Genomic DNA, 15,394 nt, shown 5'->3' with positions numbered 1-15,394 from the left:
GTATCGCTACCGGTTGCGGTGGTAGCGGGCCTAATGGCGGGGTCACGGCCTCCGAGATGGGTGGCGAGGGAGGCAGCAGGGGGAGAGGGCTTGGACCGGGTCCCGCAGCCGCGATGATCGGCCATTCGAGGGCATCGGGGCGTGGGTCACTCACCCTCCCTTCCTCCGCTTCCTCCTCGCGTCTCCGCACGGTCGCTATGACGTCCGCCATGTCGGTCTCCCACTCCTCCATGAGGAGCTGCATCTTGACCTGCAACCGTTGGTAGAGCTGCGCGGTCTGGATCTCCACTCACGCCGCGGTTCCAGGCGTGGGGGCTACGGTGCTGCGGGACGGCATGAACATGTTGCTGGCGGCCTCTCCCAGGAACAAGATGGCTGCAGGGTCCTGGCGTCCCTGCTTTTATAGCCGCGGCTACATGCGGCCAGCCGCCATTCCGTCTCCTTCAGCCTCTTTCCTGCCCCTCCTCTATCGGGACGGGGTTTTTGGCCTTCGCGCCTCTGCTACTCGAGAAGACGCTCGAGCGGGAACTTTTCTCGCCAAAGATGGCGACTTCTGAAATTTTTCGGCCGGATACCTCCGGCGGTCACAAGGCGCACCTCTACCCAACGGCAGAGCGGTAAGATCCTGTTCGTGACGCCAAGTTGTCGCGGGCGGAGGAGGGGACGCTGCGCTCTCACACTGCTCGGGTCCGGCTGCCGCGGCTGCTGCGGCCTGCTGCTGCTCGGTGGCTCGAACGATGGGCCGGATCCCGGGGACTCGAGCGGCGCTCCTCGCCCGTGAGTGAAAGGGGATTGGGTTTTGGGATAGTTTATTGTCCGTGACGCCACCCACGGCTGTGGTGATTGAGTGGACACCACCGCTGCTCTGTTTGGGAAGCCCGGGAGTGCTGGTACGGAGCAGCCAGTTTTTGATTTGCCCCTCAGTGGGTAGGGGTCTTGGTGCTCCCGGGGCCCAGTGATGGGGTTGTTATGGTGGACAGGCGGGTATGGGGCCTGTGGAGGTGCAGGGGCGCATGGGCAGCGCTGTGCCGCACGGCACGGAGGTACTCACTCAGCCAGTAAACACGACACAGTTCTCGGTAAACAAACGGCTGGTTGGACGGGTCCCTCGGACGGTTACGGTGCTGCGGTTCCCTGCAGTTAGCGGTGACGGTCTCTTCCCTGCACCTATGTAAAGTCTCTTTGGTAGCGATGGGTTCCCACTGGTTACCCGCTCCTCGGCTTCAATCTGGGCCGAAGGAGCCCTACTTTGCCCGCAGGCGCTGGCCCTGGGAAACTGGTGCCCTGGCGGTGGCGGTGTCTCCCCTTCACGGTCGGACTGTTGCCTTCAATCGGGACTTGGTTGTTAGGAGACAGAGGTCCCCTTCACTGACGGATTTGGCAAATTATGGCGACTCCTAGCCTTGCCGGGATCCGAAAGGCCCCTGCCCTGGTGCTGACTGTTCTTTGTATACTGCTCCGGTACCGCCGGGTCACCACCCATCCGCGGTCCTTCCAGCAACCTCCAAGCAGTCCCCATGCAGACTATCACCGCCGTCTGCTGACCTTGATGTCATAGTCCGGGGCACACACCCGGACCAACTTCAGGCTTTCTTAACTGTTTCTTTACTGTTGCCACTCTTACTGTCCTCCTTTACCACTTCACTGTTTACTCCTCACACTTCAAACTCTCTCCCTGATCTGCCTGGTTTTCCCGCCTCCAGGGCTGTGAACTCCTCGGTGGGTGGAGCCAACCACCTGGCCCACCCCCTGGTGTGGACATCAGCCCCTGGAGGAAGGCAACAAGGATTTTGGGTTAGCTTGGTGTACCTGCAGGGAATGTGGGGTGCGTGTGATGTTGTGACCTGTGACCCCTGGCTTGCCCAGGGCGTCACATAACCTCATTGATCTTTCAACTTCATAGGCAGGTGTATCCAATCATGAGAAAAGGTATTTAAGGTGGCTACTTGCAAGTTGTTCTCCTATTTGAATCTCCTATGAAGAGTGGCATCATGGGCTCCTCAAGACAATTCTCAAATGATCTGAAAACAAAGATTATTCAACATAGTTGTTCAGGGGAAGGATACAAAAAGTTGTCTCAGAGATTTAAACTGTCAGTTTCCACTGTGAGGAACATAGTAAGGAAATGGAAGAACACAGGTACAGTTCTTGTTAAGGCCAGACGTGGCAGGCCAAGAAAAATATCAGAAAGGCAGAGAAGAAGAATGGTGAGAACAGTCAAGGACAATCCACAGACCACCTCCAAAGACCTGCAGCTTCATCTTGCTGGAGATGATGTCAATGTGCATCGGTCAACAATACAGCGCACGTTGCACAAGGAGAAGCTGTATGGGAGAGTGATGCGAAAGAAGCCGTTTCTGCAAGCACGCCACAAACAGAGTCGCCTGAGGTATGCAAAAGCCCATTTGGACAAGCCAGTTACATTTTGGAAGAAGGTCCTGTGGACTGATGAAACAAAGATTGAGTTGTTTGGTCATACAAAAAGGCGTTATGCATGGAGACAAAAAAACACGGCATTCCAAGAAAAGCACTTGCTACCCACAGTAAATTTGGTGGAGGTTCCATCATGCTTTGGGGCTGTGTGGCCAATGCTGGCACCGGGAATCTTGTTAAAGTTGAGGGTCGCATGGATTCAACTCAGTATCAGCAGATTCTTGACAATAATGTGCAAGAATCAGTGACGAAGTTGAAGTTACGCAGGGGATGGATATTTCAGCAAGGCAATGATCCAAAACACCGCTCCAAATCTACTCAGGCAGTCCTGCAGAGGAACAATTACAATGTTCTGGAATGGCCATCCCAGTCCCCAGACCTGAATATCATTGAAAATCTGTGGGATGATTTGAAGCGTGCTGTCCATGCTCGGCGACTATCAAACTTAACTGAACTGGAATTGTTTTGTAAACAGGAATGGTAAAATATACCTTCATCCAGGAACTCATTAAAAGCTACAGGAAGTGACTAGAGGCTGTTATTTTTGAAAAAGGAGGGTCTACAAAATATTAATGTCACTTTTATGTTGAGGTGCCCATACTTTTGCACCGGTCAAATTTTGTTTAAATGCGGATTGCACATTTTCTGTTAGTACAATAAACCTCATTTCAATCCAGAAATATTACTGAGTCCATCAGTTATTAGATATATGAAACTGAAATAGCTGTTGCAAAAACCCAAATTGTTATAAAGAAAAAAGGTTAACATTAATAGGGGTGCCCAAACTTTTTCATATGACTGTAGCATTAGGCACCCTCATGTAGTATACAGCCCCCATATAGCACAATGCAGACCCAGATAGCATTAGGCATCCTCATGTAGTACACAGCCCCTATATAGAAAAGTGCAGAGCCAGATAACATTAGGCACCCTCATGTAAGGGGTGCTTCACACACAGCGAGCTCGCTGCCGAGATCGCTGCTGAGTCACGCTTTTTGTGACGCAGCAGTGACCTCATTAGCGATCTCGCTGTGTGTGACAATGAGCAGCGATCTGGCCCCTGCTGCGAGATCGCTGCTCGTTACACACAGCCCTGGTTCGTTTTCTTCAAAGCCGCTCTCCTGCTGTGACACACAGATCGCTGTGTGTGACAGCAAGAGAGCGACAAATGAAGCGAGCAGGGAGCAGGAGCCGGCGTCTGACAGCTGAGGTAAGCTGTATCCAAGATAAACATCGGGTAACCAAGGTGGTTACCCGATATTTACCTTAGTTACCAGCCTTCGCAGCTCTCACGCTGCCTGTGCTGCCGGCTCCGGCTCGCTGCACATGTAGCTGCTGTACACATCGGGTTAATTAACCCGATGTGTACAGCAGCTAGAAGAGCAAGGAGCCAGCGCTCAGTGTGCGCGGCTCCCTGCTCTCTGCACATGTAGCTGCATTACACATCGGGTTAATTAACCCGATGTGTAATGCAGCTAGGAGAGCAAGGAGCCAGCGCTCAGTGTGCGCGGCTCCCTGCTCCCTGCTCACACTGGTAACTAATGTAAACATCGGGTAACCATACCCGATGTTTACCTTAGTTACCAGTCTCCGCAACTTCCAGACGGCGGCTCCGTGCAAGCGCAGCGTCGCTTGCACGTCGCTGCTGGCTGGGGGCTGTTCACTGGTCGCTGGTGAGATCTGCCTGTTTGACAGCTCACCAGCGACCATGTAGCGATGCAGCAGCGATCCTGACCAGGTCAGATCGCTGGTCGGATCGCTGCTGCATCGCTAAAGTGTGAAGGTACCCTAAAATACAGCCCGCATAAAGCACAATACAGACCCAGATAGCACAGTGCAGACCAAGATAGCATTAGGCAGCCTCATGTAGTGCACAGCCCCCATATAGCACAATGCAGACCCAGATAGTATTAGGCATCCTCATGTAGTATACAGCCCATATATAGCACAGTGCAGACCCAGATAGCATTAGGCATCCTCATGTAGTGCACAGCCCCATATAGAACAATGCAGACTAAGATAGCATTAAGCATCCTCATGTAGTATACAGCCCGTATATAGCAGAGTGCAGACCCAGTAGCATTAGGTACCCTCATGTAGTATACAGCTTGCATATAGCACAGTGTAGACCCAGATAGCATTAGGAACCATCATGTAGTATACACCTCGCATATAGCACAGCGCAGACCAAGATAGCATTAGGCATCCTCATGTAGTACACAGCCCCTATATAGCACAGTGCAGAGCCAGATAGCAGTAGGCCTCCTCACGTAGTACACAGCCCCTATATAGCACAGTGCAGACCCAGATAGCATTAGGCACCCTCATGTAGTATACAGCCGCCATATCATTTAATGCACCCCCATGGTCGTCTGGCCACAGTGATTATACATACTCACTTCTCCTCGTTCCCCTGCTGCTCCGGTCTCCTCAGCGCATCCACTGCTGTTGCTCTCTCTGACCTCTCTGCAGGCACGCAGTGATGACGTCACTGCGCTCCGCTGCTGATATGTCAGACTGCCAACAGTCACAGCTGGGAGAATGTTGAGAGAGGGAGCTCCATCTCATCATTGCTCTCAATTGTTTAGGCAACTGTGATGTCGATACAATTGAAAGCGCGATCCTCGGCGGAGGGGAGGCCGGTGACAACGTGGGCATCGGGCACCCCTGACTAGCGGTACGCCACTTCTTCTACCGCTAGTGGGCCCCCCCGGCAGCCCAGGGCCCTGGCATTTGACTTGGTGTGCTGGGTGCTGCCGCCAGCCCTGATGGAGAGGTGCAGCATGGGAAAAATATGATGGAAAGTGGCAGCATGGGGGAAAATATGATGGAAAGGGGCTGCGTGGGGGGAATATGATGGAGAGAAGCAGCATGGAGCGAATATGATGGCGAGGGGCAGTGTGGGGGAGAATATGATGGAGGGGGGCTGCGTAGGGAAAATATGATGAACAGATGCAGCATAGATGGAATATGATGGAGAGGGGCAGCCTGGGGGAAATATGATGGAGAGGGGCAGCCAGGGGGGAATTAAAATGGAGAGGGGAAGCGTGGGGGGAATATGTTGGACAGGGGACATGTGTATGGGAGGATATTTTGTGAAGAAAGCACTGCAATTATTTTTTCACAGATGCATCATGGGAGATATTTATGGGGCAGTATAATGATGCCTTTATTTTTAAGAGTGCCATGTTGGAAAGTGCTGCTGAAGGTAGAGAAGAAGGAAATCTGGAGAGACGAGCGCTGGGCGTGAAATTTCATCATGACATCTATTCTTCATGTAGACAAAAAGCACGAGAACAACTCAATCTGAAATAACGTCACCTATAAAGTACCTGCATGTAAATATTTATTTGTGATACTGCCTGAGTCTCATCAGTACTGTTGTTCTTGTATGGTCTGCAGTCTGATGATGACTGATAACAATTCCCAGCATCTCCTCACCGTTCTTCAGGACAACCTGGGAGTTGTAGGTTTTTGCAATGCAATTGTATTTGGCAATACAATTGGCTAAGCTTGGTTATTTATGCATGTACTAATGGTAGTTCTGCCTCTGCATTCATGTGCTGATGGTGGTTCTGGTGCTGCATTCCTGCACTGATGGTGATTCTGGTGCTGCATTTATGTGCTGACAGTTTTGGTGCTGAACTCATGAGCTGACCTAAACATAACCTAAAGCCAGTGTTATACTGGCATTATCAGGCTGATTCTCTACATAACTGTAGTGGTCAGGTATGATGTTTAGGTTTTGAAATCAAAGAAGGTCAAGTTTATAAAATTTGCTGCTTGTTGAGTGACAGCAGCTGAGGATCAGATAATATCTGGGGGAATTCAGTTATCCCCTCCCTCTGTTAGAATTAGCATACGTTTGATACAATCGACCTAGCAGGACCTGTGCTGAGGTCATACCCATGTGACCTGGTAACCAGATTTGCTGGCTGAGACCCTGCCCTTTCTGGTCACATGGGTATGACCTCACCACAAGTCCTGCTAGGTCGATTGTATCATACTTTTGCTAATTCTAGCAGAGGCAGGGGCTAACTATGAATTCCACCTAAATCTTATTTGCTCCTTTGCTGCTGTCATAGTGAACAAGCAGCTAATTTTTTTAAACTTTACTTTCTTGGATTTCAAAATCTAAACATCCGAGCTGACCACTACAGGTATATAGAGAATTTGCCTGATAGTGCCAGTACAGCACTGGCTTTAGCTTATATACGAAAATCCTGATGATTGGTTCCCTTTAAGCAGGGGTCCCCAAACTTTTTACACAGGGGGCCAGTTCACTGTCCCTCAGACTGTTGGAGGGCCGGACTATAAGAAAAACTATGAAAATTCCTATGCACACTACACGTATCTCATTTTAAAGTAAAACAAAAGGGGAACAAATACAACATTCAAAATAATCGAAAATAATTGAATATCCTACACTCCGAGTAAATTTTTCTCTTTTTTGATGTCATTGTTTCCTAGGGATTCCAAATTGCCATTAGTAAAATACCAATAGATATATATACAGCCCTACAAAAATAATATATGCCAGCAATAATACTGTACACACACTGTACATCAGATTATAACACTTACATACACTGTACTCCCCAAATACAGCACAGTGCACCTCTGAAATGTGCTTCTCTCTTCCCGCAAATAGGTCCAGCACTCTGCCCCCATATAAGTCCAGTGCTCTCCCCCATATAGGTCCAGCTCTTTCCCTCATATAGGTCCCATGCTCTCTCCCCCATATAGGTCCCATGCAGTCTCCCCCATATAGGTCCCATGCAGTCTCCCTCATATAGGTCCCATGCAGTCTCCCCCATATAGGTCCCATGCAGTCTCCCTCATATAGGGCCAGCTCTTTCCCCCATATAGGTCCCATGCAGTCTCCCTCATATAGGTCCCATGCAGTCTCCCCCATATAGGTCCCATGCAGTCTCCCCCATATAGGTCCCATGCAGTCTCCCCCATATAGGTCCCATGCAGTTTCCCTCATATAGGTCCCATGCAGGATCCCTCATATAGGTCCCATGCAGTCTCCCTCATATAGGGCCTGCTCTTTCCCCCATATAGGTCCCATGCTCTTCCCCCCATATAGGTCCCATGCAGTCTCCCTCTTATAGGTCCCATTAAGTCTCCCTCATATAGGTCCCATGCTCTTCCCCCATATATGTCCCCATGCAGTCTCCCTCATATAGGGCCAGGTCTCTCCCCCATATATGTCCAGCTCTCCCCCATATAGGTCCCATCAATCCCTCATATAGATCCAGCTCTCTGATCCTCTTCCATGCCCAGTAAAAAAAAGTGAAAATAGACTTTACCTAGCACTGCAGCCGCTCCCGCGCTGTGGTCCCGGCTCCTCTGTCTTCGACTGTAAGGCCTAGATGAGCACGTCGTGCGTCATGACATGATCATTCTAGATCCGGACGACGAGCGACGAGCAACTACACAGGAACGAGACTTTCCGTGTAGCTCTCGGCGGGTTATTTCAATTGTAAGCGCCTGTGCGCTTACAATTGAAATAACACAAGGAAATTGTGACACGGGCCGGGTAAATGGCCTCCGGGGGCCGGATACGGCCTGCGGGCCGTAGTTTGGGGACCCCTGACTTTAAGTATTGTGCCCTATCCTTGTGCCCTGTAGTAATGTGCCCATTTTTTTGTAATATGCCCCATCCTTGTCTCCTGTAGCAATGTGCCCCATCCTTGTGCCCTGTAGTAATCTGCCCATCTTTTAGTAATGCCCTCCTACTGGTCCCCTTCTTGTCCATTATAATGCCATTGTTTACGCACACAAAAAAAAACTATTCACACCTGTCTTTCATTCCCATGGAGTCGTCTTACCTGCTTCTTGATGACTGCGGCCAGTACACGGGGCCACCACTGCCATCAGCGCTTTACTTCAGTTAAATGCTTTGCGTTGCCGCAAAGCATTCAACTGAAGTAATGCGCTGACGACAACAATGGTGACCCCATGTACCGTATCATTGAGGGGTTTATGTGCCTGTGGGCCACAAGAAGCAGGTAAGAGGATACCACGGGAACAGAGGACAGCTGGGAATAATTTTTTGTGGGATCCTCACTTGACTATAAGTCAAGGGAGGCATTTCCAGCATAAAAAAATGTGCTGAAAAACTTGGCGTATACTCGAGTATATATGTATTTAACATTCCATAAACTGCATAGACTTCAGGATACAGTCTCCTTATTGGACTACAGTAGGTCGGGTTAGCATATGTCAGACAGTGCATATACCTCACAGGGTACTGTGTAGTGAGGACAGAACACAAGAATTTATACATCTCTCCTAAAACTCAATGATAAATCAGTATACAATGGGCTTTGGTGTACTAAGAGACCACCTTCGCCAAAATATGTATTTATTGCTCCATATTAGACTAGACTAGAGGTGGGAGTGAAGCCTGATCACACTTAATAGGTCATAAAAAATTGGCATTATCTCCTGATGCCCACCAATGGTCTACATGTTCTCCAGAGAAGAACTAGGTGCTCTTTTCATCTTCAACCAAAACATTCTTGAAAGCTTATTGTTCCTTACTATTGTTAATGTTGATCTAAGGAATAAAATAATCCCCTGGCATCTCATTCAAACCCACTTCAAAGGTCAATAAACTCCAGTGCAAAGACTTTCCATAAGAAAATTAAGTACAGCTATGTGAGTTAAAAGCAACACCTTAAGTGAATGATCTCGCCGGAGTCACCTGGGGACCACACTGTGTAACATAATATACCAAGAACTGTTAAGTAACATAAGAGAGCAAAACAATACCGCTAACTGCATGTCATATCCATTCTCTGCTATGTTACAGATGCAGATTTACAAGGTTATCATATATCTGCAATTGACCAGAATATACTTGATATTCTGCATGTAACCACAACTGAAGAACGGGAAAGGTTACTGTCTGCTGTCTATACGGAACTCCACCCTGAAGACATTGTTAGCCAGACTCTGGATGAACTTTTATGTATGGCTTATTTAGTGATTCATTGTCAGTTCTGAATATTTTGTTTTTTGCCTTTCTAATGTGTAAGCAATTTTCAGTTACGGAAATTTGCACTATATAACCATTTCCAAAACCAAGCCAATAGTTTTAGTAATGTGAATTTATCTTGGTGTGGACAACAGAATATTATCCCACACTTACGGTAATAGTGACTGTAATGGCGCAATATGCAGACCTAATACTAATATCAAATAAAAAAATAAAACAGGGCTGGTGGGAGAATTTCCAGATATTCCTTATTCCTTACTACAGACCTACTTTACTGAATCTTACATGTATACTATAGACTCAGTAGTGTGATTATAGTCCTGTGAACTACAGAGCAATTTTTTGTACCTCGACATCTATTTCTTTCCCTTACTAGAGATGAGTGGATCCATGGTGGATAGAGTTCAAGTCGACGTTCCTGAAATTCATGGTATCACGCAAATTCAAACATTTTGAGATTTGATTTACGCTTTGTGTCGCGGGCGGGGAGGACGCCGTCACTGCTGCGCTCTCGCTAATGCTCGGGTCCGGCGCTGCTGCGGCTGCTGCTGCTGCTCGGTGGCTCAAGCGGTGGCCCGTATCCGGGGACTCGAGCGGCGCTCCTCGCCCGTGAGTGAAAGGGGTGGTTGGTTTGGGGGATTTAGTCCGTGACACCACCCACGGGTCGTGGTGAAGATAGGCACCACCGCTGCTGATGACGGGGATCCCGGGAGCGATGTTAAGTAGCAGCTGGGATGTTTTCCCCCTCCGTGGGTAGGGGTCGGTGGTCCCGGGGCCCGGTGATGTTGTGACGGGGAGACAGGGTCGGTGAGGTGCAGGGTTGCAGGGACAGCGCGGCGCGGTGCCGGATGGCACGGGTGTACTCACTCAGCAAGAAAGGTACAAAGTCCTCGGTAAACCAAACGGCTGGATGGACGGGTCCCGTAGCCGGCTGCAGTGCTTCTCCCCGGACAGGTGATGGCGGCTGTCTTTCCCTGCACCTTAATGTTCTCTTTCTGACTACTATGGATTCCCAACGGTAGTCCGCTCCCCGGTGTATGGGTACCGGAGGAGCCCGTTTGCCCACAGACGCTGGCCCTTGGGTCTCTAGCCTTAGGCGGTAGCTGTATACCCTCACGATGTTGGCTATTGCCTTCAATAGGGACTTTTGCTGTTGTGAAACCCCTGGGGTTCCAGTCATATTCGGATCTGACTATTGCTCCAAGCCTGGTCGGGGTCCGATGGCCCTGCCTGTGTGTGCTGGCTTCACTTCTCTCCCCGGTCGGTACCGGCGGGCTGTTGCCTGTCCCCGGTCCTACGGTTCCGCGTTGCTCCACCACTCCTGCAGACGGCCACCACCGTCTGCCAACCTTGCTGTCAGTGTCTGGGCCACAAACCCAGACACCCAAGTGTTCACTCCTCTCACTTCAAACTCCTAAGCTGTTCTGTCACTTTTCCCCGCCTCCAGGCCTGTGAACTCCTCGGTGGGTGGGGCCAACCGCTTAGCTCCGCCCCACCTGGTGTGAACATCAGACACTGGAGGGAGGCAACAAGGATTTGGTTCGGCTGGTGTCCCTGTCTAATGAGCGTGGGGGTGTTTGTATGTTATCTGTGACGACCTGGCTAGGCCAGGGCGCCACACTTTGCAAGAAAAGAAAGATCTTACCCAGCACTATAAAGCCCTTTAGATATACCATCTAGTGCAGACCTGGGCAAGGGGCGGCCCGCGGGCCACATCCGGCCCGCCTACTCTCTGTGACCGACCCGCCTGGCTCCGGGCGTCCTTGCTGGCCGGTCACTGATGAGGGCAACCTGACCTGTTGTCCGGAGCTCCAGGCTCCGGGCGGCCCGTGGTCAGATTGCCCTCATCACACGCTGCGTGCCGGCAAGGAACAGAAGACAGATACTGCAGCACTGCACAGTGCAGCAGCGGAACGCAGGAATCTGTCCTCTGTTTCCTGCCGGCACTTTCTCTGTGACACACACGCGCGCGCCCTGATGTCGTCAGTACGGCGCGCGTGTGTGTCATTTGAAAAGTTCCCGCCCCGGCAGGAGAAGAAGATGCAGCAGCCGGAGGCCGTACGGACAGAGGAAGCAGCTCAGCGGGGAGCCGTACAAGAGAAGAAGGATGTCAGCGGGAGCCCGTACGGAGGTGTCTGAGGAGGGAAAGGTGAGTGGTGACTAGTAACCTGAGGGGACAATGGGGGGAGTGGAGGTGAGGGGGGGGTAACTGGTAAGTAATATTTGGGGGGAGTGATGTAGTATATGGCAATGTAGTTTTACAGGTGTAGTATATAGGGGTCTAGTGATGTATATGTGGATGTAGTGATGTATATTACAGGAGTATATAGCAGTGTAGTGATGTATATTACAGGTGTATATGGGGGTGCAGTGATGTATATTACAAGTGTATATAGGGGTGTAGTGATGTATATTACAGGTGTATATGGGGGTGCAGTGATGTATATTACAAGTGTATATAGGGGTGTAGTGATGTATATTACAGGTGTATATGGGGGTGCAGTGATGTATATTACAGGTGTATATGGGGGTGCAGTGATGTATATTACAGGTGTATATGGGGGTGCAGTGATGTATATTACAGGTGTATATGGGGGTGCAGTGATGTATATTACAGGTGTATATGGGGGTGCAGTGATGTATATTAAAGGTGTATATGGGGGTGCCGTGATGTATATTACAGGTGTATATGGGGGTGTAGTGATGTATATTACAGGTGTATATGGGGGTGTAGTGATGTATATTACAGGTGTATATGGGGGTGCAGTGATGTATATTACAGGTGTATATAGGGGTGTAGTGATGTATATTACAGGTGTATATGGGGGTGCAGTGATGTATACTACAGATGTATATGGGGGTGCAGTGATGTATATTACAGGTGTATATAGGGGTGTAGTGATGTATATTACAGGTGTATATGGGGGTGCAGTGATGTATATTACAGGTGTATATAGGGGTGTGGTGATGTATATTACAGGTGTATATAGGGGTGCAGTGATGTATATTACAGGTGTATATAGGGGTGTAGTGATGTATATTACAGGTGTATATGGGGGTGCAGTGATGTATATTACAGGTGTATATAGGGGTGTAGTTATGTATATTACAGGTGTATATGGGGGTGCAGTGATGTATATTACAGGTGTATATAGGGGTGTAGTGATGTATATTACAGGTGTATATAGGGGTGCAGTGATGTATATTACAGGTGTATATAGGGGTGTAGTGATGTATATTACAGGTGTATATAGGGGTGTAGTGATGTATATTACAGGTGTATATGGGGGTGCAGTGATGTATATTACAGATGTATATGGGGGTGCAGTGATGTATATTACAGGTGTATATAGGGGTGTAGTGATGTATATTACAGGTGTATATGGGGGTGCAGTGATGTATATTACAGGTGTATATAGGGGTGTGGTGATGTATATTACAGGTGTATATAGGGGTGCAGTGATGTATATTACAGGTGTATATAGGGGTGTAGTGATGTATATTACAGGTGTATATGGGGGTGCAGTGATGTATATTACAGGTGTATATAGGGGTGTAGTTATGTATATTACAGGTGTATATGGGGGTGCAGTGATGTATATTACAGGTGTATATAGGGGTGTAGTGATGTATATTACAGGTGTATATAGGGGTGCAGTGATGTATATTACAGGTGTATATAGGGGTGTAGTGATGTATATTACAGGTGTATATAGGGGTGCAGTGATGTATATTACAGGTGTATATAGGGGTGTAGTGATGTATATTACAGGTGTATATGGGGGTGCAGTGATGTATATTACAGGTGTATATAGGGGTGCAGTGATGTATATTACAGGTGTATATGGGGTGCAGTGATGTATAATACAGGTGTATATAGGGGTGTAGTGATGTATATTACAGGTGTATATGGGGGTGCAGTGATGTATATTACAGGTGTATATGGGGGTGCAGTGATGTATATTACAGGTGTATATGGGGGTGTAGTGATGTAGTATATGGGGATTGTTTGTGTATATATGTATATAGCGTGTGCGTGTGTGTATGTACGTGTGCGTGCGTGCAGAGAGAAAAGCCCGTAACTGCGAGTGGTACTGGAGTTACATCGGGTACCACGTGCTCTCTCCCCGCCCCCTGCAGCGCCATACCGCCATTACAGGGCCTGATTGCGTTTCTCCGGTACCTGTTTGCATACATGTGACAGTTACCGGAGAAAACACGAATCTGTGAAATAAAAAGATTTTACATATTTATCTGCTTTCTTCAGCTCTTCTGCCTCCCGCTCCTGACCACTGCTCATTCATTGATTATTCACCGCACTCAGGACCTGGAAGCCGGAGCATCGCGATGACAGCACAGGGCACAGCACCGTTGAGGACATCACCGCAGGGACAGGTGAGTATTCTGCAAGCACAGTGACCTCCAGGAGGTCATCAGAGTTTCCAATGAACTTTGATGACCATCCTGCGACACCCACGCTACAGCTTCATGGGTTCATCAGAGTTCATTGGGAACTGTGACGAGTCCCCGAGATGCTCCGGCTTCCAGGTTCTCAACATACACACACACCTGTATACTCACCCAGCGATGCGGTCCCCAGCGCTGTCCCTGCTTCCAGCTGCTCACTGCAGTGAATATTCAGTGAGTATAATTACCAGCGATAAGGAGCGGGAGGCAGCAGAGCCAGAGACAGCAGCGCTGGAGTTAGGTAAATATAGAAAATCTTTTTATTAAAAAGACCCGTGTTTTCTCTGGTATTTGTCACACTGATGTCACACAGATCACATCAGTGTGCGGTCCGTGTGACACCTGTGCTGCCAGAGAAAAAAAGGACATGTGTGCGTGCAGGGCCACGAGGGGTCACACAGTCCGTAACTTACTGTTTGTATATGAAGGGATAGTATATATGCTATATACAGTATTGGGTAAAACTGAGTTAATTATATTAGTCCGGCCCTCTAAAACCATCCCAATTTCTCATGCGGCCCCATGGGAAAATTAATTGCCCACCCCTGATCTAGTGGATACCCTTGTACAGTGGCGGTCAGTACCTGGGCCATCACAGATCAGCGAGTCCCAATGGAGCACAGTTTGTATAGCAGACTAACTTTCCATCTCCAAAGTCAGTGGGTTAAGACCCCGTTACACGCAACAACATCGCTAACGAGATGTCGTTGGGGTCACGGAATTCGTGACGCACATCCGGCCTCGTTAGCGATGTTGTTGCGTGTGATACGTACGAGCGACCGCTAACGATGCAAAATACTTACCAAATCGTTGATTGTTGACACGTCGTCCATTTCCCACATGTCATTGCTCGTTTAGGACTCAGGTTGTTCTTTGTTCTTGAGGCAGGACACATCGCTACGTGTGACACCCCAGAAACGACGAACAATGCCATACCTGCGTCCTCCAGCAATGAGGTGGGCGTGACTTTCATGCGGCTGCTCTCCGCCCCTTCGCTTCTATTGGACGTCTGCCGTGTGACGTCGCTGTGACGCCGCACGAACCACCCCTTAGAAAAGAGGCTGTTTGCCGCCCCCAGCGACGTCGCTAGGAAGGTTAAGTATGTGTGACAGGTACTAGCGATATTGTGCGCCACGGGCAGCGATTTGCCCGTGACGCACAAATGACTGGGGCGGGTGCTTTCACGAGCGACATCGTTAGTGATGTCGCTGCTTGTAAAGAGCCCTTAAGTCTCTTTCTTTTGTTGTGTGTAAGCTCTTATGGTCAGCAGGTCCTTTCTTTCTCTCCTCTAAAAGTAGCATGTAAGCTCCTATTGTCAGCGGCATACTCTCTCTCCTATAAATTGTAAGCTCTACTGGTCAGCAGGGCTCTCTCTCTTTTGTCTCTAGAATATAAGCTTTTGTGGTCAGCAGTGCCCTCTGTCTTATCAGTAGAGTGTAAACGTTTATGGTCAGTGGTATCCGTTCTCTCCTATAGTGTGTAAGC

This window comes from Anomaloglossus baeobatrachus, chromosome 3 (assembly GCF_048569485.1).
Source record: "Anomaloglossus baeobatrachus isolate aAnoBae1 chromosome 3, aAnoBae1.hap1, whole genome shotgun sequence".
Classification (NCBI taxonomy): Eukaryota; Metazoa; Chordata; class Amphibia; order Anura; family Aromobatidae; genus Anomaloglossus; species Anomaloglossus baeobatrachus.
The sequence above is the reverse complement of the archived record's forward strand: the minus strand, read 5'-3'. Positions refer to the sequence as shown.